The sequence below is a fragment of the Solanum verrucosum genome, unplaced genomic scaffold (genome assembly GCF_900185275.1).
Source record: "Solanum verrucosum unplaced genomic scaffold, falcon-dt-bn FXZP01000185.1, whole genome shotgun sequence".
Lineage (NCBI taxonomy): Eukaryota > Viridiplantae > Streptophyta > Magnoliopsida > Solanales > Solanaceae > Solanum > Solanum verrucosum.
The window spans coordinates 675,925-702,532 of record NW_026020228.1 but is presented as its reverse complement, the minus strand read 5'-3'; the positions used below and the strand labels follow the sequence as shown (position 1 = coordinate 702,532).

Below are 26,608 nucleotides of genomic sequence, written 5' to 3'. Positions count from 1 at the left end.
CCACCAAGTAAAGGGTATATTAGCTCTATTGATAATTCAGAAGCAACAAAAAATCTGCAAAATAAATGGAAACAATAAATATAAGCAAAAGTTCACATTAAAGCTAAAAGGTAGTTATCAAAAAATCCTCCACAGACCATAGGACAAACAAAATCAATTTATAATGGTACAACATCTATTTCTCATTTTTCTAAAGCTTTACTTCTATAAGATCGTCAGAATCTTGTATTCAACCATTATCATTATATTGTTCATCATCATCTTCCTCAGCTTCATCAACTAGCTATGATTGTTGCATTCTATGATTGTTGAAGGAAGTGACTATTCAATAGCTTCACCTTCTTCCATATCTTCATCTTTATCATCACCAATATTAGTCACATCCGATTGAAGTAAATCCTGACGTTTTGTTCCTTCTTTACATCAACTTATTTCTTCATTTCTTCCCTTACAACATCCGGGCGTTGTTCACGCCATGAGACGTCCCTGCAAGTACCAATGAGGTGTTGTTTGTGACGAAAGATTTCGCCATTAGTAACTTTTTAACAAAAGTTACACTGAATTGCGGCCTTATTGGTCTTACTTGTTCTTTTCCCATATTTTCAACCTGGGTCAGCAGTTTTTAATCGCTGTTAAGATCAAAGAAAAATAATCAACAAGATAAACAAAGTAATTGAAGTAACAAGGAGTAGTAAAAATGAATAATAAGATACTATGAAAGTACTAAATGAAGAGAAGATGAGAAAGGGAGAATAACACACGACTACCTACTAGCCTTACACACATCAACCAAATATTTGCAAAGAAAGATCACCGATCAATTTAAACTCCTTTGAAGTACCTGTTAAGAAACTTTGGCATATATTTGGACTTGAACCGCTACTCTAAATACTCAAGGTAATACTCCCTCCGTATCCATTTTTTTAGACTTGTGACTAGTCTTAGACTTCACTTTCACATTAGGAGATGGACTTAGTATTATTGTGTTGCGAATGACTACTGATGAAGATATTACTTGTTTGGTTGATATTGATTGGTTCTATTGTTGATTCTGAGATAGTGGAAATTTTTGGATAGCCCTAAAGTGGAGGAAATCTGTCTGATTTTCTATTAATTATCAATAAGCATTGCTTTGAACACTAGCTCCTAAGCTTCGGTCGTGGTCCTAAATTGGATCGTGACATGAGAATACAAGGAATAAAAGTAAGAATGAGATATTTGACCTTCAACTTGGGTTTGCGCTGAGACTTCTTCTTGGTTGTGCTATTAGTTAGTTCCAACTTGAACGTAGACCCCTCACCGTCATTCAATATCTTTGTGTGCTCATTTCCTCCACTAGTTCCAGAGATCACTGGAGTAGATTCATCATCTATTGAGTCATAAACTGGAAGATCATCCACGATATATCTGCAGTAAGAAAGCCCGATTGAAATAAATATCCAAGAATTTGAAGGATATGAGTCTTAAGATTTGTACAAACTACAAAAAACAAAGTTGAGCATTACCTGTCATCCCCATCTTCCTAGACATGGTTGTACTCCTGACCAGAGATAAAAAAATGGAACAAAAGAATAAGATATGAGACCGACAGATTCATATCGAATTTAGAAGCATATACCAATAGGCAGCTCTTTCCTCCCCTTTCTTTGTTATGTTTACCAATATGAGCACATCTACCACACTTTTTCTAATAAATTTCATTTGAATTACTAAGTTCTACTATTTACGTTAGCTGGGATTATTGTTCCTCTTCAGACAATCTCAAATGAACTGTGAAATCTATGTCCAGTATCATAATTCAAAACCCCTTAAGATTGTGTATCAATGTCTCAGGATTAGAACACAATGCTCTCATCCTAAAAGACAGTGAAAATCGGTTTACATGCTAATTCAAAACACTTCAACAGTGAGGCTTATCAATATCAACAAGAAACAAAATCTATTGTCCCGTTGATCAACAATGTTTTAAATGAAAAAAAGAGAAGAAGACATCTACTACAAAGACATCAATTGTTGTGCTCTAAATTCAAACATAATAAGAAATAATAATTTATCTTTTTCTTTTTGTCAGAGCAATATGATTTATTCTGAACGACTTTCCTTTTCAGCTTCAAATGCAACACACTAAGTTTGACAATGATACACCATACTACAACATGTGACTTGCGGATTGTAGTATGTGATTAGAAAATTCAATCTATATGCATAAATCATTACTATGTTTGTTGTCTAAAATCTAGGAAGAAGGAACATGTGATATGATGCTACAAAGGGTATTCCAGATATAACAATTCATAAGAAACTTAAGTTACCCGGAATCGTCGAGACTTGGCACCCAAAAATAAGGAGCAGTTTGCAGCTCCACACAGAAAACGAACATTTGCACCCCCGTACCACTCAAAATTATATTCGTATGTCAGCTCCATTCCAACAGATATATCTTGCTTCACAAATATACCTACCCTTGTTTCCTCCGACACTATCCATTTACTTGTTTCACAATTTGGACTGCTGTGAAATTCAGGATGACACAGTATCAATGCTATCAATAAACATCAATTAACCATAACAATATGTCACTACCTGACCAAGATAATTTTCTTATTTGGCAACCAGAGTTCCAGCACTTACCATGAATGATTTATGAATCTTGCAAAACTTCCCTTCCAGGTGGAGTCAATGATATCATTACCATCCATAGAAATTATGTACACGTCCTTGAGGTCTACACAAATCATATGAAATTATAGTAGTGATCTGTTTATGTTGATAACTTATCATGAGATTCATAAGCCTGAGATCCTTTCTTTGCTTCTTCAAATGATATCACTTCTCCACAACATTCAATGATGAACTACCCAACCTTTAATGTGAAGAGAGAGGAGCAATTAACAATAGGCCATAAATATAGTTACTGCACAAAGGCCTCTAAGATATTCCACAGAAAGCTCGAATTTGATAGGCTCAGTTCTGGAATTTTTCTTCACGTGATGATCAAAAATAGAAAATCTTTTTATATATGCTGAAACTATGCTATAGAAACTAATGGTCAAAAAGAATTTAAATAGGGGGTTGCTTCAGCAGAATTACCTTTATATTCTCATCAGCTAAAAGACCCCAACCTGAACAACTTAGTTTTTGCATATTCACATTTCTAGTTCAACTTGATTTTTGAAGTTCACCTCTCAAAAAAAGTTATTCCTAGACAAACTCCAGTGCGCCTTCTAGCATTTTGAGCATACGGTAAAAAATAATAACAATGAATAACGAAAAAGCGAAGATCAAGAAAGCAAAAGCAAAATCAAAAGCAGATGCGCTGCACGAGGGCATTTTGAAAGCCAATTTTGGTACGATTTTACCTATGATTTTGGATTTTGAAAATACACTCATTTTTGCATTTGATATATCTAGATACATATTGAAGAGTTAGATCTATGAACTTATCTTGTTTTCTTTATTTAACATTTTTTCTTAGTTTAGAGATTATTTTTCTATTCTAGTCTTGGAAGTCTCGGTGACATTTCCCTAGGGTAAAACAGAAAAAGTTTGAAGAGTTTAGATCTAAATCTGCCCTTACCAATGATTTGAGGCATTGACTTGACTAAGAATTTTTTAAGACATAACTTTAAGAAATTTAGAAACAATTCTTGAGGATATTATGGTCTTCTGTTGAGTACTTATGTTGAGTTTCTTTTTATGGACAAAATATATGCATCTTGGAAAGTGGGTGCATCATTTTTTATAGGTGATATTGAGTCAACACATGTCGAGATTACTCTACTTTGTTCTTGCCATTGTAACAAACTAATTGGAAGTTGGGTTTGATTGATATTTTGTGAGAAAATGCAACTATGATCTTTATATTTGTATAGAAGGTTTCCTATTTCATTGGGGGTGTGATTAAATGCGGCTTTAGAATTAGTGGTTTATCTATCATATATGCTGAGGAATTGGAATCTCTGTTTGATTGAACTCGCTTTGTTCCAAGCAGTTGTTGTATGACGTATTAGCACACCATTTAAGTCTCATTTTTTTATTCAAACTGCTTTGTAATGTTTTACTTGAGCAGAGGGTCTATCAGAAACAATCTTTCTACCTTGTAGGGGTAAAGCTTATAAGACTAGAGCTAACGTCTCTTTTCTGTAAGTGTTGTAACTCAGTTTATGACTTCCCTCTTAAGTCATTGGGATGCAGTTGTTTGTATTCTGCGATATATAAAGTCAGATTTGAGTAAAGGAGTACTCTTTGAGGATCAAGGTTACAAACATATCATTGGATATACATATGTTAATTGGGCAAGATCACCATTAGATAGATGTATTACATCTGAATATTATGTCTTAGTGCAAGGTAATTTGGTGTCGTGGTAGAGTAAAAAATAGACTGTGATTGCTCATTCTAGTGCAGAAGCAGAATATCGAGCAATGGTTGTAGCAACCCGTGAGCTAGTTTGGATTAAACAGTTGCTGAGGGAACTAAAAGTTGAAGAAATCGATCAGATGAAACTTGTGTGTGATAATCTAGCGCACCTTCATCTCGCATCAAATCCAATATTTCATGAGAGGACTAAGCACATTGAGATTGATTGTCACTTTGTCAAAGAAAGATAATCTCAAGAGATATTATTACAAAATTTGTGAAGTCAAGTAATCAACTTTTAAATTTCTTCACCAAGTCCCTCACCATTAGAGGTGGAGACTGTGATATGTTCATGTAATTTTTTTAAGAGGATCTCACCTCCTCTAAATTGGACGGTGAGACTACCAAGGATCATGAAAAGAGATATTCATCGATTGAATACCCCCTATGGATTCTCTGGACACAACAACCAAGCACAACCTACCTCCAAGGAACCCCTCCAATTCGGGAAGAAGCTCTAACATTACAATCAAAGTTGCTGTAACATCCGGCAATTTGAAATATCTATGAAGAGGCTTAGAAGTGGAAATAGTCATTCTTGGAAAGAATTCAAAAATCTGGAAATTTGTTAAGTATGGGAAAAAAATAAGTGTTTGGCCAACTTTGAATAGTCATAACTCCTAGCTCAAGATGATTTAGGTGTAGTTCCAGTTATTTTTGGAAAGACCTTGGAAGTATCTTTCCAACGCCGCCGAGTTTGCTCGATTCCGAGTTCGTATGAGTGAGTTAGACCCTTTGGAAGTTGGGCAGTTGGCAAGGAAATTAGTCTGAAAATTTTAAGGGTATTTTGGTCTTTTCCCTAACCAATTCTTTTGGTTATATTAGTGTGTTAGACTGATTTTTTTTATCAGTTCTTCCCTTTTTAAAAGAGTGAGAGTGAGGGTTTGTGAGTGAAGAGGAGAAGAAGAGGAGAAAGAGAAGATCAAGCAAGGTTTCATCAAAGATCGTCGTGGATATCGTCGGGGCTGATCCCGTCTAGGTATGTGAGTTCATAGTGTTGGGTTTGCTCTTTTCCCCACACAGCAAACTCGTTTTATTTCCGAGAAAAGATTGGTTGTGTTGTTGAAGTTGTTGGTTGTGTTGTTGAAGTTCTTGTTGGTTTAGTACATGATTTGGGTTGTGTTTTTGAGTTGAATCTCTTGTATGTTGAGGGATTTTATGATTCTTAGTTTTTTGGAGTTGAAACCCTTGAAGTTAGGGTGGTTTAGAGTGGGACAAAGGAGGAAGAAAAGTCCAGTTTTTGGGGAAAAGCGGTGGCGCGTCGCGCCTGCCAGCGGGCCCCAAAAGGGACTCTGAAGTCTTGCCCTTGAGGCGGCACGCCTAGCAGAGCGCCAACAGGCCCCTTCTGAGCTTTGTGGTCTAGCACCCCGTGCCTCTCAGAGCGCCAAGGACGCCAACCTTTCCCATTCATTCTCCCCTTTTTCATGTATGTTCCTTGGCATTGTACCTATGTTTCATAGTTGTTTCCAACACTCCAAGGTACGTCTAAACGTCAAGAACTCATCCATAAACGTGTGATCATATACCTTGAATCCATAATCCAATTCAAGGCGAGTTCGGATCAAAGTCAAGTGAAGTTAGAAGTCAAGTCTAGAAGTTAAGAAGTAAGTCAAAGCAAGTTTTCAAAGTTGTTCAAGAGTCTTTATTGAACGTTTTAACTTCGTTTTAAGGTTCAAGTTTCAAGTCAAGTAAGAGTATCGAGTTTCAAGTTAAGTCAAGAGTTTAGAGTTGAGTTCATTTCTCAAAAGCTATTAAGGAACTAAGTATTCCCAAAGAAGTTTATAAATGTTTTTACATTTGAGTAAGAGGGGAATCATGTTTTCCAAAAGAGCCTTTGGGCTAAGTTTTGAGTAATTACCTCAACTAAAGAAAGGTGTGTTTAAAGACACTTATGAGCCAAAGTAATTTTGGGAGTAGTATTGAGCACCGAGTTGGGGACACGAGTTCATATTAACTCAACTCTCCATAAGAACCATGAGCCAACATGGGACTTGATGGGTCATTCTTTTTAGATGATCACGTAAGATTAAGCTACTGGATCCACTAAGTTAAAGTAAGGTCCTATGTCACGGCAAGGTATAGGATGGTCCTTGGGCAACGTGAGGTAAAACGTTGTATCACCACTAGGGCTCATAGTAGTGGTTGTCGGTTAAAGAATCTCCCACTAAAGTTATATTACTTTTATATAAGTAAAGTTGAGTTTGTTATTGTTTTATCATTAACGAGCTAAGTTGTTTACACTGTTTTACAATCTTTATATATTACATGTGTCTTATTGCTTTATATATTGAGTCAGTTATTCATGAGTCGAACAGAGCCAAGGTAAGTGTTCTCTTGCACTCTTTTCAAGCTTAAGTTGTGGTTTAGCTTTCCAGCTCGAATACTCATACATTCCATGTACTGATGCCAGTTGGCCTGCATCTTATTATGATGCAGACGCAGGTACCCAGGATCATCATCATCCAGCACGCCATTGATCCGGTTAAGCACTCCAGAGTCAGTGGTGAGCCTCCTTGCTTTCCGGAGTACTCGGTTATTTTGTGTTCTTAAGTTTTGTCTTATTAGGATGTTGCGGGGTCTGTCCCAACATCCATCTCAGTATTTTAGAGGCTTCATAGACAGTCAGTCAGTTAGTTTTGAGTCTCTCATCTATGTATATATATAATATTTTATTTTGAGACTCGAGTCGCCTTTTTGGCCAAATTTTATTAGTTGGGTTGTTTTATGTTCTTGCTTTGCATGGAGTTATTCTGTTGAGTTAGGTTTCCTCTAAGTTAAGAAAGCCAGGCCAAGGATTCGCTTGGGGCCAACAATGGTCTTCGAGTGCCGGCCACGTCCAGGTTGTAGGCTCGGTGCGTGACAGATGCCACAACCAATATTCAAAATCAAATAAACCCTACAACTAATGTTTCTAATGTTTAGCTTCGTATCATGGAATATTAGGGGAATATGATCTAACGGTTCCTTGGAAAGATTACTCATCTTTAAACAACAATTTCATTTTCATGTCCTCTGCCTACAAGAACCTATGGTTGCTTGTGATAAAATGGATAAACTTAGAAGAAAGCTTGGTTTTCATCAGGCCTACAACAACAATTCTAACAAAATCTGGATCCTTTGGTTGAATGACATTGATGATAAGGTCATTCATGATTGGGAGCAACATGTTTTTCTCAAAGTTATTCATAATGTTGGCCAATTTTTTTCCTTTCAGTTATCTATGCCAAATGCACAGTGCTGAGGACAAACCTATGGGCAAAATTGAGAGTTATAGCAAACATTATCCAAGACCCTTGGGAAGCAACAAGCGACTTTAACGTGGTGGTATCCAGTGATGAGAAATTTGGAGGAAGACTTCATATAATGGAAGAAACTCCTCATTTCATTGAATGCCTTAATGAGTGTGGTCTTCAAGATGCAGGTTTCTCAGGTTCTAAATATCCTTGGTGCGACAGTAGAGATTCGCCTAACACTATTTGGGGAAGATTGTATAGACTTGTCTATAACTCTTTATGGTATATCAATGTATAATGCTACTAATTTTACTCACTTATCCAGAACGTGCTCGGACCATGCTCTACTTTTGGTTAAGATGAATAATGATACTCCTCCCACTATCAAATACTTCAAATTCTTTAATATTTAGGAGGGTCACTCTGACTTCTTGGATATAGTTCAAAACTCTTGGAATGAAGAAGTCAATAGGAACCCCCTTTATATCCTTCACCAAAAAATCAAGAAGACTTGCAAAGCTATGAGTTCTTGGTCTATATAGGATTTTGGGGACCTCTACAAAGAACCTAAGTGTCACGACCCGGGAGCACCACCAAGTCGTAACAAGGCGTATTCGACCCCGAAGGGGTCTTATACAAGCCACATAGTCATTCATTGCATTCAATAATGATAATAGTGCGGAATTAAAAACTTATTTACATCCAAACATTCAAGCTTCATTAAAACAACTTTAAAAACACACAGCGGAAGTCTAAGTCTCACATGGCCATCTTAGACACAATCACAAAACATAAGTAGGGACACGGCCCTTTACAATCAAAAGAAGTCTATTAAGTCTATTACAAGAACCTTATCATAAAATTAGAATAGAAAAGTCTTGTCCTCGACATATGAGGACATACCACAAGATCTTGGAAGAACTTCAAGTTCCAAGCTTACTATAGAACCCGCTCACTTTTCGGAACCTACACTAGTAGAAAATAGAGAAATATGGAATTAGCACAATTAAGTACTAAGTATGATGACCATGCAAAACATGCTTTAAAAGGGACATTTTGGCTAGAAACCATGCATTATGCCACTTTTTGAAGTATCATGAACAGTTGCATAAAAGACATACAAGACAAGCATAAACATCAAGTAAGTCATAATATCACCTTTAAACAATATCAACATGAAAACCTTTACCTTGGACCTTCACCTCAAGCAACCCTTATGCTATACCTCGTGCAATGTATGGATGGCGTCCCATACCACCATCCATACTAAGGCACCACATTTAGGTCACTTAAAGTAACTTATCATTCCTTTCTTTCACCTTTGCACAATATTCATACATAAGAGATATATCATTAATTAAGACATGACATGGGAAAATAACTCATAATATAACCCAAGTATAGCATGCATCTCATATTAAGCATTTGAGAGCCAACATTCTTTAATAGCCTTATTTAGGCCACAATTGCATCACATACATTAGGATTTAGAGAAACTCACTATGACCCTCTCCAAGCCTACTCGTGCAATGTATAGGTAGCATCCCATACTACTACTTACACTTTGTAGAGCCTATCAAGAAACCATAATGAAATCTCACATGATGGGAAGTAAGCATTTAACCGACATAGACCATGAGAGCTTGTCATGGAATCCGGTGTCATAAGTCCCCACACCGTAAATAGGTGGTCTACTTGCCTAAGGAAGACCGGTATATATAGCTTAATGGATCCACTAGCTACCTATGCGGGCACATAGTTTATGGGATAAGGTAGACGGTCATTGAAACTCATGCCTAACCATTGGGGGAGTTTCCATCTAACCAAATCCACTCGGTGCTTAGCCTACATTCCCATAGAATAGTTCGTTACCTTGACATTATCACATATGAGAGGTGCCATTGGCCTACCAACTCCAAATTACATTCATTAACACATGAAAGGGTGCTTTAAGCCTACCGTTTCAAGGTTCATTTAGGAAAGCTCATTATCTCCTCTTAAAAGGGTGCCATGGGTCTACCGGTTCAAGTCTCATCATTAACCTTCATGGAAAGGTGCCATAGGCCTACCGACTCCAAGGTTCATTACTATCATTAATGGAAGGGTGCGATAAGCCTACCGATTCCAAGGTTCATTATTATCATGAGTGGAAGGGTGCTACTAGCCTACCGATCCGAGGATTCAACAACCAACAATATAATTATTTAAACAAGAAAAGGATGCCCAAGCTCTACCAATTCGAGATATGCAATGAATTGGAGAATCCTTCATATTCTATCATCAACATTCATGAGTGTCAAATTGAGAAAAATCCTTTCAATAATAACACATTTACGTTCATAACATGATCACATTAGCTCCATTAAATGTCCATTCATAAAAATGTCATGTAACACTTATATTTCTCATACTATGCCTTCAAAGCCATGGTCACAATACATTCCATAATTAAACACCTCCACCATAAGTGGATCAAACCAAGCAAGAACAATTTTTTTATCCATAATATGAGATTAAGCCAACTTACCATCCTCCAAAGCCATAATCAACAACACTCAAGTCCCAACCATTTTTCTTACCACAAGAGAATTCTTCCATAACTTGCCCATAAGGCCACAATTATCCATATACCAACAATTCATCATAAATAGGTATAGAAAACCATATAAATCAACAATACAATCCAATCTAAACACAATTTCATCAACATTAAATCATAGGCATTAAACCCACTTCATTAGCAAATTCTAGGCTTTTAATGAAAACATGGGTTCTTGAAGAAGTTTCATATAAAAATCATCTTAAAATCATAAATAGAACTTCAATTCGCCAATATAATGACTTTGAAAACATTTTACCCATGAACCCATACCTAGAATAGAAAATAGAAGTTTTGTTCTTTGAAGACTTTTGAAACCCTTTTGAATGGACTCCTTGAAGGAAAGATAATCAAGGATCAAGGGTCACCATACCTTTGTTAAGATTCCCCAAGAAAATTGATGAAGAAACCACCTTCAATCCAAGCCCTAGCTCCAAGTTCTTGACCTTCTTAAAATGGAGGATTGTATAGAGAAAAGTATTTGAGAGGAGGTGAGTTCTTTTTAATTCTAATTGGAGTGACTTAAAATGGAAGAATTTGGTCTAGAAGGGTTTTATAATTGCTAGGAAAGGCATATAATAAAAGGGGCTCAACTTAGGAAAAGAAATAAGGACCCACTTAAAAGTTTCCACTAAACCCGTCTAAGCTCGTCCTTGCTGACAGTGCTTCACTATTTTGGGCATAACTTTTTACTCCGAGATTGGAAAAAGGAAAACTCGGTGGCGTTGGAAAGAGGACTCAGATACCTTTAATTGGATAGGTAATGGTCCACCTAATTCATTTCGAGCTAAAAGATATGACCATTTAAAGTTGACCCTCACTCCTAACTTAACACTAAAAACTGTTTTTAGGGGACTGTTTTGAGGGTCTCGGTTCTAAATGATTTCATGACCTAGCTTAAGGTCTTGCTAGCTTATAAAGGTGATTAATCAACTAGCTAATCAACCCCTTAAGCCCTTAAACAACACTCCAAACTTCAACGTCAAGACCCTTACAACTTACTAGTTCAAACGACTAGTTTCCGGACGTCACTGTCATTTCTCATCATTTCATCAAGTTCTCAACTCCAAACTCACATGTGAGGCTCTAGTTTCACTAGTTCGTTTTTTTGGGTCGTTACACTAAGAGACTTGAAATCCAAATTCAATCTCTTGAAGACAACAATGTAACCAAAAATACCGAAGATAACAAGAGAGATCTCTCTAGGTTCAAGGCCGAATTCACTAGATTTCTTAAGCTTCAAGAGTCTATCCTCAAACAAAAAGCTAGGGTCAAATGGCTTGAAGGAGATTCCAACATGGCGTATTTTCTCAACATCATCAGAGATAGGAGAAAAAGGTCGAACATTAGGAAAATTATGGATGAACACAACAACTGCCTCGAAGGAAAAGACAAAATTGCTGAAGGGGCTATTAGATTTTACAAGAATCTCTTTACTTATGAGTTATGACAATACTAACCCTGATTATAGCTCCCTTTATATTCTTCATAGGTGCATCACAAAAGAGGACAATGACATGTTTTGCACCCTTCCAACACTCAAAGAACTTCAGGATTGTGTATTCTCTCTAGATCTCGATAGTGCTCCTGGATCGGATGGCCAAAGTGGGCCTTAGGGGCAAGTAGCTCTGTCAGAGGCACAACCATTACTGGAAACATTCTTCTTGCCCAAGAGATTATTAGTGATATTGGCAAACCTAACAGAGAGGGCAATGTAGTGATGAAACTAGATATGACTAAAGCTAATGACAAAGTTTCCTAGAATTACCTCTGCCTTGTTCTTAGACATCTTGGTTTCTCTGAGCATTGGGTTTACCTTATCCATAATTATATCTCCAACAACTGGTATTCTATAGTGGTAAATGAAGGTCGTCTTGGTTTCTTTAACTCTTCTAAAGGTTTGAGGCAAGGAGATCCTCTTTCCCCCTTTCTTTCATTCTGAGCGTTGAATTATTGTCTCAAATGCTTAACAATCTGCATAATCACACTACTTACAAGAGTTTTTATATGTGCAATAATAGTCCTAAAATTAATTATTTAACTTCTGCTGATAAAACCATTATTTTTTTGCGATGGTAGCAAGAGATCTATCAAACTAATCACTGACATTGTGGACAAGTATGAACAAATATCAGGTCAACAGATCAACAAGAACAACAATATCTTCTCCCTGAAATCCAAATCTAGTCTTATCATCATGAATAGACTAAAAAGATACACTAGCATGAGATATCAATAATTCCCATAAAGTAACTTGGGTGTCCCCTTATCATTGGAAAGAAGAAATTGGCTTACTCAGACATTGTCAATAAGGTTACTAATAGAATTAGAGGTGGCACACCAAATTGCTATCTTAATAAGACATATTATACTAACTCTCCCTACTCATCTTCTGAGTGCTATCAACCCTCCTAAAGGTACCCTTGAGCTCATTGAAAAAATCATTGCAAAGTTCTGTTGGTCTGCATTTGATTCTGGAGAAAGGATCACTGGATTGCATGGGATAGTTTGAGTTACCCCTTTGAAGAAGGTGGTGCTAATTTTAGGAAAATTTTACATGTTTGTATGGACTTCAAGGCTAAGCTATGGTGGAAAGTAAGAACCTCTTCTTTTCTTTGGGAAGATTACATGAAGGCTAAGTACCTCGAGAATCAACACCCTATAAAGTCTCAATGGTCCTCTAGCAACTCTCAAAATTGGAAAGTCATCTGTGAAGTTAAGTCATTGGCGGAGCAACATATTTACTGGAAGGTTGGAAGAGGAGATGTTGATTTTTGGTTTGATAAATGGTCAGCTCTAGGACCCTTGCACTTGATCTACCCCAACAATTAAAGGCATATCTTTATCAAACTAAACATTGTTCTTACTAGTAATGGTGAATGGAACTAGAATTCGTTCCAAGTAGAGCTCCCGAATGATCTAAAGAACAATATCATCAACTTGGGGATTATTCTCAACGACCTCACAAATGACAAAAGCTATCTGGGAAAACACCAATTCTGGCCACTTCACTCTCCACTCTGGTTGGGATATTATTAGAAAGAAAAGAAACCACAACAATTCCACCAACAAGATCGGGAATAATAACATTACATTTAAAATGTCTTTCCTTACACAGAGAGCTATTTATAGCAGGCTTCCTATTGATGAGAAAGTGTCTAGTAGGGCATCAATATTATGCCGGGATGTCATTGTTGTGCTGCAACTAATGAGAATAACAACTTGGAAACAGTGAATCACTTATTTTGTTAGGGTGAACATGCTAGAAAAGTGTGGTGTGAGATCGCAGGTCCACTGGGAGTGAGACTCACCCATAGGTCTCTTATATTCCGCATCCTCAATTGGTGGAATACTGTTACAAAGAACCCCATTGTTAATTTTGTTATTCATGCTCTCCCCCCAATAATTTGTTGGGAGATATGGAAAGCAATATGCTCTAATGAATTTGATGCTATTAAGCCTTCTGTATACAGATCTAAAGCTAACATTCTTTTTACCATTGTGCAGATTACTAAGAAGAAATTTGGAAAAGCTAACATTGTAGAGTTTTGGAGAAATATACACTACATTTTGGATGCCGAAATTCATCACCACAGAACCACAACCATAGTTAAGTGGATAAAACCTATGTCTGTAAAACTCAATAGTGATGGTAGTTGCATTCAAGGCAGTTCTGGTGGAGGTGGTTTGATCAGAAACTCATGGGGAAACCTCATGTTTGCTTACTGCATCAATTAGGACCTGGTACGAGCAAATTGTGGAAATGGCAGCTCTTTTTTATGGCCTTAAATGGTGTGCTAATAGAGGCTTCTCTAATGTCTGGGTTGAAACATACTCCATGTTGTTAACTAGATGTATTAAAAGAGAATGGAACCCACCGTGGAAGATTAATGGTATGGTTCAAGATAACAGGAAATTAATTGAAGAGCATGGTTACTATTGTTTTAGGGAGGCTAATAAACTTTCTGAAAAAATTGCCACCTTGAATCATGGCATTTTTAGGAGTTCTTTCCAACTCTTTTTTGCCCCTTCCTAAGTAAGTTAGAGGTACCTCCAATATGGATAGATGGGATTTTCCAACCTTTAGCACTAAATCAATGTAACCTGTCAATATTATTTACGAGCCCTCCTAAATTGTATGCATGTGTTCAGTTAGATTTTGAGCTAATTTAGACACCCCCCTCCCCTTTTTCTCGTGGTACGTAGTAGAACAGTCCTACACTGTTATTACCCCTTATCATGTCAAAGTTTGGGATGCCAAACTCAAGGTTGTACTTTTGCCCATTTCAATGATCAAAGTTGGAATTTTTTTTAAAAATAATTAGGAAAGGTAATAATAGCATGACAAGACTTTTTTGAGCTTATCATAAAAGTTCTAAAATACCACTACTTTCACTCTTTCTCAACACATGATTGTAACACAAATTTGGTGTACTATCCATAAAATTTCTTGTAAATTTAGAAATCGATAAGACCACTGTAAAAGTATACTAATAAAGAGAAACAACAGAGTAATGTTCAACTAATTAAGAGAACTATCTAATTTACCTGATTTCTGCAAGTCTCGCCACATAGACAGTATCCCGGTGTACATTCAATGTTTGTTAATAAATTCAAACATCTTCCTACACATGCACTATTAGGATTACTTGCATCATACTTGCATTCACATATAGCAATATCCTTTTCTCTCTGTTTCTTATGCCTGTAAGACATTAGAAAATTGCAATTAAAATTGACTACCTAAAGCCAAGATCAATAATAATAGAAAACCATTCAACTCCAACTCAAAGTCAACTAATCAAGGTATGCATCACTTAGGACACAACTTTTTTGTCTACTTTTTGGTGATTTTTTAGGATTCAAGTTAAAACATTAGAAGCATCAACTTTGGAAGTCAAAAAGCTATAAACAACATAAAAAGAAGTAGGACACAAAAAGTTTCTAAGGAATGGAACAAGAACTTATTTCTCTTTCACAAAATGAAACTATTTTTTTGTGTCTCATCTTATAGAATAAAGAAAAAAAATGAAACATAAGCATTATTCAACATTAGTTTCAACTCACAAAAAGTTCTTCCTTTTAAGCTTGACCAGATAGTCACAATCCGCAATTCAAATTTCTTCTTTACTCATTTTCTTGTCATTGAATTCATAATCCCACAGCATCCTTGGCACAACATGGAAAAAGATACAATGTTTATCGAAGTTTAATCTCTTTTTTTATTAGTAATTTTTGAAAGCTTTATCTTAGAAGTGAAAACAATGGCAATAACCAATCTCTTTTTTCAGAAAGAAAATGGTAATGTTAACATAATGCAATAACCAATCTCTTTTGCATAGTTATAGTATCCAGATCTTAGATACGCAAACTAACGGTATCGACCATAATCAATATGTCATCCAAGTGGTACTCACAATTGCAGACAACGTAACAATAATTCACAAGTGTATGAAAATGAACTTCAAAGTTTAAGGATTATCAAAAGAAAGAATGCAATTAACTGGCAGGAAAATCATCATTAAAAGAAACAAAGAAAGGCTTTGAACTCACTTTCTCCATAAAAATTCATTTGAGTAATATGCATAAATAGTGTTACTCCTTTGGGAAGTTTGACCTTCAAAAAAAAAGTTAAGAATTCATCATTACTTGATGTAAATAGAATGGCATATTGTAATGCAAAATCATGGATATAAGCAAAGGGTCTGCATTTATTATACGGTCATAAATATTATTATACAGTCATCATTAATTAATGTTAATAGAATGGCATATTGTAATGCAAAATCACGTATATAAGCAAAGGATCTACATTTATTATACAGTCATAAAAATTACTATACAGTATTATTTTAGAAAATATACAATCAAATATCATACAGGATTACATACACCATGCCATCAATGTGTGCATCCATGTTTTGATGGAAGAGCAGGTGAAGTAACTCGATAAAAAGGCAAATTGAATGCAGAAACCATAAAATTGTCATTCCAAACCAGCAGGATATTAAATAAGCCCACATTTTCGATACGTAAATTTAATTAATAAAAACAGCAGCACTAGAAAATGTATGACTATGACTAGATCTTTCCAGCTACAAGGAGTCAATATAGTCGAAAAGAGTGTCGAAATGATATACATTTTTCATCTACATTTTTCAATAAGCCACGTTTGTTGAGAGGACAAACTAGATTTTTTTGAGAAAGATCAGTTATTGAGGAACTACACCTTCGAATTAGTTAGTTATGAAGGGCAATAATAAAAGTAATATAGTCTAGACATGTGTTGACTCAATATCATTTGTTTAAATAATTCTATACCATTTATAGCACCAGAGTCTACTAAAAATGATGAAACTCATATATGTACTCAACAAAAGAAACTAATATCTTCACTTACTAGTCTTTTTATACTAGTATAGCTATCAACCGATATTCTCAAGATCCAACAACAACATTACCCAGTGAACATTCTCAGGATCCAATTATTGTACTAATCTTATCACCAGTTCTAATGTCATATCAAAAAAAGAATTTTTTTTATCATTAGTTATCTGGGTATATTGTTGTATCATTTCTCCGGGTATTGTCTTCTCATGATTTCAGAAGTCTACAGAGACGCACAAAATCATATCCACATTGTTACATGTCATCATCACTCCAAGTGACACATAAATGATCTAACACATTTGGAATGAAGAATACATCACACGGGAATGATAAACTTTAGATCTAAACTCTTCAATCCTTTCTAGTTTCACTCAAGGAAACTATTGTTGAGACTTGCAAGACTTAAATAGGACAATAATTTGTCAACCAAGTAAGAAATGCTAGGATCTAACTCATCAATAATAAAAGTTGATTCTTGCACTCTCTTTTCTCTAATAATATTTATCTATTTTCTTTTGTATCCATCTAAAAAGGGCTTTCATTCAATGGAAAATTCTCTATACAAGCATTTAAGTTAATAAGTTAACTTACGTTCATATCTCATATGTGATGTAATGCCTTACTAAATTTTCTATTTTTATACTTTCTTTTCACAGGGTAAATAATTTCATTAATGTTTGGTCAAAAGGCATTTGAATACAAGAAGTATACCAAAAGGAAAACCCTATAACATATATGGTTATCTCCGAAAATCACCTAATCTTCTACACAACATGAGACTTCATGGTTGCACCAAGAGAAAATAATGGATAGGAGGCTTCTCCTCAACTTAATAAAGTTCATCATCTCTACACCTTCAAAAGTTCTTCCACCTTTTCGTACTTAAAAGTATTAATCTAAAAACTTATTAAAAAACTACTTTATAAAAAACGTTTTATCAACTTAATATAATGAACTATTCAAATGCTTTATTTTGACTGTGTTGGTCATAGTATGCCATTTTTTCGTAGAATTGTCAATTATTCTCTTTGTATTTAGTTATCACCAAATTTGACACTACACTTTTTTCTGTGTAGAAAATTTGTATGTCCAAATTTAGTCAAAGCCACAAATTTAGAAGATCGTTTGAGATTACTAGAATTAGCTTCTATCCGTTGAACTAGTAAGAGAACATTTAAGGAAACAACATCTTGAATCCCATATGAGAAAGCTACAAATCTGTTTTCTCTTTAAACAACACAACCACATAATTACGTCCAAGTTATTCAATGATCACTTTGCTAATCTGAAGTAGATAAACATATTAAGATGTAAATCCGATTGTAAAAGTATTGGTCCAGGTCTGAAACTTGATGGGGGTGTAAAACCTTTTCTTAACCAATGTTCACCCAATTGAGGAACAATGACTAAGAAAATTAACAAGAATGACAGAAAGATGAAAATGGGAGAGAAACGTTCAAAGAAGCTAGACAAACATCCAAATCATCATTTTTGTAGTAGAATTTGGTCAAATTATGATTAAATCAATTCTCCTAAAGAGGATCAGTAGCATGGAGTCATTAATCATGCTTGCATATTTTTGGAACTCCACTCCAAGGTCACAACAAATATAGGTGTTACGTTAAACCTTGAAGCTAAGTGCAGTGCAACTGGATGCTTTGTCTCGCTTAGGCAAAACTTTAGTGCAGGCACCAAGGCAATAATTGCCACTAAATCATGTAACTTATCATGCATGAGCTCAACGTTGAAACAGTCACACTAAATAATAAAATTGTTGTTGTCAATACGATATATTAATTGTTAAGAAAACTTTGTCAAATAGGAAATGTGTAACGACCCGAGAGCACCCCCTAGTCGTTACCGGCGTATTCGACCTCGAAGAAGTCTTATACAAGCCCTTAGCATTCATCATTGCATGTATCATAAAATAAAATCACGGAAAATTTAAAACTTTTACTTTGGAAGTTCAACTTCACTTCATATATGAAAAACAGAATCTAACTTCGGACCTATTCCCTCCAAGTGCAATTTGCAAGCTGCCTTGGCAGCTTGCTTGGCCAAGGTTGGGATCCTCCTCGGGGCCCCTTAGGGTGGCCCCAGCGAGTCGTATTCGAACGTTTTGACCCTAAAAACATATATTTACCTAATTTAAACCTTTTTACAAGATTATACCATCATATGACACTCCCAAACCTTCCCAAAACCTAAGAACACACTAGAACACATTCTTCTCTAGTTTTCGGACGTCGTGGTTGTTTCTTGACGTTTAGACTTTTACTCTTCCAAACCAAGTCAATTGCATTAATTAAGGTTTAGAAACATCATTTTAACTATTTTTAAGTCATTATTCATAAGGTGAGGCTCTAACTTAAGTCATAGAATTTCCGGGGTGTTACAATATCCCCCCTTAGGAACATTCGTCCCCGAATGTCACTTGGACTTCTTTCTAGGGAGACAATGACTCAAACTAGCAGCACAACAACCAGTCACATCAACAACATCATATCATATAGGAATTTAATCCACAAAATCACTATGCTCAAAACTCTTTACTTCACATAAGTATAGGAGGAACTACCTTCTCCATATTCAATAACCATCAACATATATATTAAGCAATCAACAAGATATTTCTTTAACAAGACAACATCAAGCATGCTCATTACAACTCTCATGAAGAAAACATCACACAACATCTATGGGTGCAATTTCAACCATGAGAAACAAAATTCATGAAAACTCAAAATACAATTTAAGCATGAATTTTCACAAAAATATGCACATACAAGGAAATCATGTCATAATCATCAACACACATGATTTTCAATTTATACCAAATTAAGAGAGACTACTAACCTCAACTTTGGCTAGGAATAGGAGGAAAAAAATGAGGGTAGCTGGACCTCATGTCGACCTCGGCCTCCCATGTTGCACCCTCAACTAGGTGGTTTCTCCATAGCACTTTTACGGAGGCAACCTCATTATTCCTCAACTTTTTAACTTGACGATCTAAGATTTCGACCTGAACATCTTCATAAGAAAGGTTCTCATTCACCCCTAAACCTTCTAGAGGGAGAATGGACACCGGTTCACCTATACACTTCTTTAACATAGAAATATGGAACACCGGGTGAACCGGGGCCAATTCGATGGGAAATTTCAACTCATAACCAACCTTTCCGACACACTTCAAGATCTCATAAGGCCCAACATACCGGGGGCTAAGCTTCCCCTTCTTACCATACCTCATCACCCCCCTTTCATGGGTGAGATCTTCAAGTAGAACCAATCACCTACTTCATATTCAAGATCCCTCTTTGTATTATCAGCATAAGACTTTTGCCGACTATGAGCCATTTTCAACCTATCCCTTATAAGTCGAACTTTTTCCATAGCCTCATAGACTACCTCGGGACCAAGAAGAGAAAATTCACCCACTTCAAACCACCCAACCGGAGATCGACACCTTCTACCATAAAGTGCTTCAAAGGGTGCCATAGCAATACTCGAGTGGTAGCTATTATTGTAGGAAAATTCTATCAAAGGTAGGTGGTCAGCCCAATTACCTTTGAAATCAATGACACACACACTCAACATGTCATATAGGGTTTGGATGGTGCGTTTCGCTTGACCATCCATTTGAGGGTGAAATGCGGTACTAAGTTTCACTTGAGTACCAAGCCCACTTTTGAAAGACCTCCAAAAATGGGAAGTAAATTGGGCACCTCGATCCGAAATAATCAACAACGGGGCCCCATGAAACTTCACAATCTCCTTAATGTACAACTTAGCATAATCTTCCACCGAATAAGAAACCTTGACAGGAAGGAAATGGGCTGATTTAGTCAATCTATCCACAATGACCTAAATGGAGTCATGTTGCCTACGGGTTCGAGGCAAACCAACCACGAAGTCCATATTGACCTCTTCCCACTTCCAAGTGGGGGTATCAATATCTTGAGTTAGACCTCCCAGTCCTTGTTGCTTGCCTTTGACTTGTTGGCAATTTGAGCACCTAGCCACAAAATTTGCTGTCTCTTTTCATTCCGTTCCACCAATAAATCTCATGTAAGTCACGATACATTTTGGTGGCTCCCGGATGGATAGAGTATCGGGACCCATGGGCCTCCTCTAAGATTGTCTTTCTTAGGCCATCCACATCCGGCACACATAACCTCTTTTAGTTCCTAAGCACCTCATCTTCTCCTTGAGAGAAAGTTTTTAATGCTTTGTTGAGAACTGACTCTTTTAGTTCTATCAAAATAGGGTCAAGATGTTGCTTAGACTTCACGTCAATAACAACCGATTTCTCGGAATTATGACGGACCATGACACCTCCTTTTGGGGAATATTCAAGTCGGACACCCAACCGGGCTAGCCTATGTACATCATGGGCTAACTCCCCTTTCTCTTCTTTTACATGTAACACACTACCCATAGATACACGACTCAAAGCATCCACAACCACATTTGCTTTTCTGGGGTGGTAAAGGACACTCATATCGTAATCTTTCAAGAGTTCCAACTACCTCCTTTGTCGGAGATTCAATTCTTTTTGGCTAAAAACATATTGAAGACTCTTGTGGTCGGTAAACACATCCACATGTACCCCATAGAGATAGTGTCTCCAAATCTTTAAAGCAAAGACTACGGCCGCTAGCTCAAGGTCATGAGTTGGATAATTCTTCTCATGCACCTTGAGTTGTCTCGAGGCATAAGCTATAACCTTACCATGCTGCATGAGAACACAACCCAAACCCACTCAGGAAGTATCACAATATACTACAAACCCTTCGGTGCCCTCCGGTAAGGTCAAAACCGGAGCGGAGATGAGCCTATCTTTCAACAATTTGAAGCTCTTTTCACAAGATTCCGACCATTCGAACTTGGACTTCTTTTGAGTCAAGGCCGTTAATGGAGATGCAATAGATGAAAATCCCTCAACAAACCTCCGGTAGTAACCGGCCAAACCCAAAAAGCTTCGGATGTCGGAAGGACTCAAAGGTCTAGGCCAACTTTTGACCGCATCAGTTTTCTTTGGGTCAACTTCTATACCCTCAATAGAAACAATGTGACCAAGGAAAGCAACCGATCTTAGCCAAAACTCGCACTTGCTAAACTTAGCATAGAGTTGGTGATCTTTGAGGACTTGGAATACTATCCTCAAATGATTCATGTGATCATCCTCACTTTTAGAGTATATCAAGATGTCATCAATAAAGACAATAACAAATGAGTCTAGAAAATTTCTAAACACACGATTCATAAGGTCCATGAAAGCCGTCGGGGCATTTGTAAGACCAAAGGACATCACTAAGTACTCAAAATGACCATATCTTTTTTGGAAGGCTGTTTTCGGAACATCAACACCTCTCACCCTAAGTTGGTGATAACCCGACCTCAAATCAATTTTTGAAAAGTAACTCGCTCCCTGAAGTTGATCAAATAAGTCATCAATCCAAGGGAGTGGATACTTGTTCTTAATGGTCACTTTATTTAATTGTCGGTAATCAATACACATACAAAGAGATCCATCCTTCTTCTTCACAAATAACACTAGGTTGGATGAAACCCTTATCCAACAAATCTTTGAGTTGAGCTTTTAATTCCTTCAACTCCGTCGGGGCCATCCGGTAGGATGGGATTGAAATGGGTTGTGTATCCGGCAATAAATCTATGCCGAAATCTATTTCCCGTTCGGGAGGAATCCCGGGTAAGTCATCGGGAAAGACTTCTGGAAAATCCTTCACCACGGGGACCGACTCTAAAGGAGGAATCTCAGACTCAAGATCCTTGACCCTCACAATATGATAGAGACAACCTTTAGAAACCAACTTACAAGCTTTTAGAAATGAAATAATCCTTCCCCTAGGAACTTAATTTCCTCCCTTCTATTCTAAAATGGGTTCATTAGAAAATTGAAACTTCACAATTCGGGTCCTACAATCTATGGATGCAAAACAAGCATGACGCCAATCCATCCCCAATATAACATCAAAGTCTAACATATCATGTTCCACCAAATCAACCAAAGTGAATCTATTGGTCAATGATATGGGACAACCCCTATAAACTCTTTTAGCAACTATGGTTTCACCCACCGGGGTAGAAACCGAAAAGGGTTCATCTATGACATCGGGAAGCATATCAAACTTCATAGCCACTAAAGGGGTTACAAAAGACAAAGTGGCACCGGGATCCAACAATGCATAAACATTAATTGAAAATACTTGTAGCATACCGGCTACAACATCCGGAGGGCTCTCTTGATCACCTCGGGATTGGAGAGCATAGAAGCGATTCGTCTTGAGGTGCATCGAGATTTCGGCCACTTGCTTGTGCTTGAGCATTTTCCCTTCCTTGAGCCTTTAGCATAGGGCAGTCCCTCCTCATGTGGCCGCTCTTACCACAACCATAGCAATTACCTGTGCCAACTAGGCACTTGCCTTCATGTTTTCGACCACACTTTGTACAAATAGGCTTCTCAACATAAGGACCACCACCTCGTGCTTCTAGAGGCTTAGGGGTAGACACTTTACCTTTGTTGACCCTTGGAGTGTTAGGAGGACCTTGGTTGAACTTTGGCATATCTTGGATTTCAAACCTAACCTTAGAAGAATTTCCATCATCGGCCCTTGATGTAACGACTCGGAAAATGATAGGTTAAGCAAGAGCCTATGACTTTGTGTTGACTTTATAATGAGGTTCTATGAGGGGTTTTTATGTAATTTCATTTTAATTGTGTTACATCCGACAATTTAAAATGAATATGAAGTAGCTTGAAATTGGAAGTAGTCACTTTTGGAAAAAGTTCAGAACCTGGAAATTTGGTTAAGTGTGGGAAATCAGTGAGTTTTTGGCCAACTTTGAGCAGTCATAACTCCTAGCTCAGGATGATCCAAGAGTAGTTCCAGTTATGTTTGGAAAGCCCTTGGAACGATCTTTCCAACGCCACCGAGTTTGCTCGATTCCGAGTTCGTATGAGCGAGTTATGCCCTTTGAAAGTTGGGCAGTGAGCAAGGAGTCCGTCCGGAAATTTAAGGGCATTTTGGTCTTTTCACAAATCTTTTCTTTTGAGGTTATATTATTGTGTTAGGCTGATTGTGGATCATTTTTGTTCCATTTTAAAAGAGTAAGAGTTAGGGTCCTTGAGTGAAGAAGAGAAGAAGAGGGGAAGAAGAAGAAGAAGAAGAAGTTGGAGCTAGGATTGAAGATTTTGAGTTCCTTCTTCTTCAATTCTCGTGGGTTTTCAACTTAGAGGTATGGGGATTCTTTATCCTTGATTATTCTTCCTTTCAAGGAGCTCAATTCAAATGATTCAAAGTTCTTCCAAAAACACAAAAATCCTAATTTCGATTCTAAGCATGGGTTCTTGCATTAAATGATTTTTTTTGATGATTTACGTTATTAATGGTGTCTATTGATGGTTTTAAGAAAGAAATTTCCATGAACCCATGTCTTGGCAAGTTTCCTAAAGTTGGCTTATGAAGTGGGTTTATTATTTATGATTGAATGATGATGGAAGTATGCTTGGATTGAGTTGAATAGTTGACTTCTATTATTATCTATGCTTATCTATTGTGAATTGTTGGAGAGTTGAGGAATGGTGATTGTGGCTTGGGAAAAAGGGTAAGTGGACCTAACTTCATTGTTAAGGTAGAATTGATATAGAATTGTGATAGATTGATGTGTGATCCACTTATGGTGGAGGTGTTTACTTATTGAATGTATTGTGTTTATGGCCTTGGAGGCATTATATGAGGAATTGAAGTGTTGACATGATATCATATATGTGAATGGGATGTGAAGGACTTGAATGAGAATCAAATGAAGTAAAGGCAATCATGTTGTGAATATAAAGGTGTCCATGTGATCTCAAGGTGATCTTGTTTAAAGTGTTATTGTATTGTGATTGAAAGTGTGTCCTCTATTATTGTTCATATGTGATGATGATGGAATGTGAAGGAACTTTATAATGTGATGTGTGTCTTGACTTGGTAGACTTAGGTGCCTCTTCTTGATACATTAGAAGCTTTGTTGAATATGAATCGATAGGATATGGCATTCCTTTCGGATGTAAGTGACGAAACCTGTTTTTGAGCTGGATAGTGTTTATTATTTTAGGCATATCTCTTGCTCTAGAACTTAGTTTGTAGTGAATAAATATGATTTGGAAAGCTAACTCGTATACCTACAACTTTTATGTTTATGTAAAATTCTAATTTAACTGTTATGGATACGAAATATGGGACGCAACATAGGGCAAGTTCTGCCCAGATTCCGAGAATTGAAATCCTGCATGACCAGCGGCTAGTGTCTTGACTATATCTTTTTGTACAAAATATATTTTGCGGTGATCCTTGTTTGTTTGCAACCCTAAGAGATGTATCTACATCTTTCATGAAGGTTATAAAGTCTAGTTCTGCCATTTTCCTTTTCAAATCTAAGATGCAACATGAGGTACTAGGCTGGCCAGATTCCCTGTTTTGGGAGCATAGTTGTATTTGTACATGCTAGGCTTACTTATGATGATGATCCTATTTTACGTCATCATTACTGAGCTAATAGAAGTTAAATAAGTTATGTAATTGTATTTCTAAGGTTGATATACTCGTGAACAAGTTGAGGTATCTGGGTTTGATTGTGGAAACCTTCCTTTCCACAAGTCCAACCATTTATCCTCTATTTCTACTTCAAGTTTATGGGTCCTTATGATTATTTATGAACTCTTGAATTATGGAATTACTACTACACATCCTATTATGGTCTATTTTGCATATTATCATGAAATGGAATTATTATGTGATGTTTATGGTTTTCATGCTTCCATGATCAAATTATGAAGGTTGATATATATGTATGTTGTTGGTGGGCTGATTTATATGGATTTTGGAATTGGTTGCCTAGTACGGGGGGTAGTAGGCCCGTATAACCATATCGAGGGGTTGGTACCTTGGTTGCCTAGTACGGGGGGTAGTAGGCCCGTATAACCATATCGAGGGGTTTGTACCTTGGTCCCTAGCTCGGGGGGTGGTAGGCCCGGGTAACCACATTGAGGGGTTTGTACCTCTTTCGCCTCTCCAAGGGGGTGGTAGGCCTTGGAAATACTATATTGATGGTCACTCACCACACATGTACTACGCCCCACTAAATATGATTTATTTTATGTAAGCATCATTATACATATCATCTCATTAATATGCTATCTATCGGGTATGATTATGCACGTTGCCTATAAAGTCCTTATCTAAGGTAATCTTAGGGAACACTTAAGTGTGCTTGAAGAGGATCGTGTGGGCGGTCACTTCTTGTCTCACTCAAGTGTGTCTTAAGGTTATATTAGGTAGAGGTTCTATGGTAATAAAATGACATGTGTCCTTCTAAAGTTAAGCATCGGTTGTATATGGATTTATGTTAAGTATATGTATGGTTGGCTATGGTCTTATATGTTAATGTTGACTTGTATTATGTCTCTTATACTTGTAACGGAAAGGTTTTATCAAAGGATATGAAAGCATACATTTCTTGTAAATGTCCGTTGTGCATATTTTCTTGCATGGTCTCCATACTTAGTACTTAATTGTGCTAACCCCTTTCTTTCGCTTTTTGACTAAAGTGTAGGGATTTGGAGATGGTGATATGTCATGGCTACTTGTTAGGTTTTTAAGAGTTGAAGATGAAGACTTGGTGAGTCCTCATAGATTCGAGGGCAATAACCAACATGTTCTTTTTTTTTATGTCTCTCTAGTATTTGCTTAAGTTTTGAGTGGGCTTAGTCCCAATGTTATATTCAGGTATTAGATGGTTTTGAGACATATTGTATAAAGTCTAGAAAGTCTTCCGCTTGCTATTTATTGAAAGTATCTTCGTGTGTGAAGAAAGTTTTTAATTCCTTATGGTTTTGGTGTCTATGCGATGAATGAATGCTAAGAGGCTTGTATATATTAGACCTCTTCGAGGTCGAGTA

At 36.8% G+C, this 26,608-nt stretch overlaps 1 pseudogene; it reads right to left on the bottom strand.

Annotated features, from left to right (window-relative positions):
- Positions 1–602: 602 nt before the first annotated feature.
- Positions 603–23,229, bottom strand: LOC125831909 (histone-lysine N-methyltransferase ASHH1-like; annotated as a pseudogene).
- Positions 23,230–26,608: the final 3,379 nt, after the last annotated feature.